This window comes from Manduca sexta, chromosome 19 (assembly GCF_014839805.1).
Source record: "Manduca sexta isolate Smith_Timp_Sample1 chromosome 19, JHU_Msex_v1.0, whole genome shotgun sequence".
NCBI lineage: Eukaryota > Metazoa > Arthropoda > Insecta > Lepidoptera > Sphingidae > Manduca > Manduca sexta.
The window spans coordinates 4,309,885-4,312,431 of NC_051133.1; the positions used below are offsets into that span (position 1 = coordinate 4,309,885).

At 34.3% G+C, this 2,547-nt stretch overlaps 1 non-coding gene across 1 annotated transcript; it reads left to right on the top strand.

The window, feature by feature from the left end:
• The first annotated feature begins 323 nt into the window (after nt 1-323).
• Nucleotides 324-395, top strand: Trnae-cuc. The gene has a single exon. It is a non-coding gene; the product is annotated as a tRNA-Glu (tRNA).
• The last annotated feature ends 2,152 nt before the right edge of the window (nt 396-2,547 follow it).

Consider the following 2,547-nt stretch of genomic DNA (forward strand, 5'->3'; position numbering starts at 1 on the left):
TACGCCAGGCCTCTTTAGTTTGAAATTTAATTATATCGAATACTTTGTTACATCGCTTATCCTACATCCCTAACACCATCCAGTCAGCCGTCTCGCACAATGGGCCGCACAAGTACGCACGGACCGTGGGTGGTCCACGTAACAACGGTGTACTCATTATAACAAATGTCTTTATATCGATACAAACACCACTGTTCCAAGCGATTATTTTATTATTATAACCCGTTTAATCGATATAAATAACTTCAGTATCGATATTTATATTCAACAGAGTAATTCACACGAGTTTATTTTGAGACGTTATTTTAAGCTTCTTCAGCAAATCCGGTATGGTCTAGTGGCTAGGATACCTGGCTCTCACCCAGGAGGCTCGGGTTCGATTCCCGGTACCGGAATGCATTTTTTACCTTTTTGTAGTTAGTTATTCCTGTGAATAGCCCATTTAGATGGTCTCTGACGATAAGCAACTCATTTTATACGCACGTTGGTGTACTAACAAGATCTCTACTATCGTCCATCTTTCTATGCAGTAAACAAGAAAAATAACAAAGAACAAGTCACTGATTGTCTGATAATTTAGTGAGAATTTTTAATACCTGCAAAAAGCTTAGACTCTTTTGTTTATTTTCGTCCATTGTTGCGATTGCGTATGAAATGGAGTCAACACCTTCCTATCTTTTAATCTTAGGTGTAACGCTTTTATCTTGGAAGGAAGTATTAAGAGTTTAAAGTATTATCCTTTGTCCAGCGCCTCATTAGCGTCGCATTACCAGACATTCAATTTTTTATCTTCCGCCTCGGCGCCAGGTATTCCGGCCAAGGAATCGACCCACGAATTTCGTCACATGCCCGAATGCATTATGCTAATTCAGAAATTTCCTGTTAAGACATCCTAATTTATATCGACTGCTACGCGTCACATCGATTGTCTTACACGGCTTTTATTCAGTTCCCCGAACGGCTCAAATAAAATAGCGTAAAATTTGCATGAGAAATTTATAGCTTCGAGATTAGAGATGGCATTTTTCGCTCTTATGTCAAAATATAATTTAGATATGTTCTTGGTTTATGGAGACATTTTTGTAATTTACTAGGGGATACTTAGAATGCCCGTTCGTGGATGATTTACTGTTATTAATTCCACCATCGTGGCGGCAAGGATACCCTTTAATCCTTCATTAGTCATTAATACGTTTTTGAATGTTAATCGCTGCTCGGACATATTTTGGATTGTAAATCTATTAATTTTGTTTATGGCTGTGCTTCTTAGAAAACTAAATTACTCATGCGAACGTTATATTTCGATGCGATAAATTTATTTGTTATACTTATTTTAATTACCATATTTCTTTGTTATGCGTTCTGGAAATTTTATACTATGTTTTTTATTTCTTTAAATTGGAAACCGGTGCTCGTAGAATATTCGGTCGTTTTTGATTCAGTACATAATAAAATATATTAATTATAATATATTATTTTACTACTAATTGTTGTATTTTGTATGGTGAGTGAGATTTCGGGGTGGTAATGACCCCCTCCTTTTTATAATCCTTTTTCTTTAAAGCACTATAATTAATTAAGAATTCTAAGTGTTCATGGCCCGGAGAGACCGGAACTTAACATCAGATGACCGACATCCTCTTGTTACAAAAAAGAGAAAAGAAATCGTTGTCCGAAATTTTTTTAACCACAGTTTATATTTATTCCCAAACATTTACTTACAAAATCTATAACATACTCTATTTGCTGTATCTTTATGATACAATTTAATATAATATTTTAAAACAGAGAAATGGAGTAAATTAAAAGCCTCACAAAACACAATATAAGTTATCATCATCATCATCAGCCCCATAAAGTGAATCTGAAAATACGCCTCTCCCAAATATTTCCATACGAACCTGTCGAAAGTTGCCTGCAACTGCAATATAATTTACAAAACACATTAAACATGCACACTGTAAACATAAAAATGTAATTTTAATCGAAAAAAAGCAATCAGAACTGATAAAACGGAGAGCGTGCAAATCTCTATCATTTACAACACGCGTTTCCTCCACTGGTTTCATTACGTTGCATCTACGATGTTTACACAGATAAATAATTTTACATCGTAGCGGTACGCAATTATCTGTTCACAGATCATCGAAATTATCAAAGTAATTTGCATGTACTGAAGAAACATAATGATTTGAATCTTGTATGTTGTTTGATGCTTGCTGTATTACTGTATACGTCATGACCTCGGAGGAGGCTGATTGATGCAACGGTGAAAACACCGTGAGGAAACTGCATACTGTGTTCTTCATCATTATAACTAATGTGAAGTCTACTAATCCGAGTTAGGTTTACGTTATAAATAAAATGGTTAATTCTTCTCATTGTTAAGAAAGAGAAATAAGCAAAGCATTAATTATTGCTATTGAAACATTTTATTCAATTCTTAGATAGTATGATTCCGTGTGTATTATAGTATACATGTAATATAGCTAAGATCTTTACTATTTTTTAAGTTTTGATGTTCCTTTTGTTCCAAAAGCGTACAAT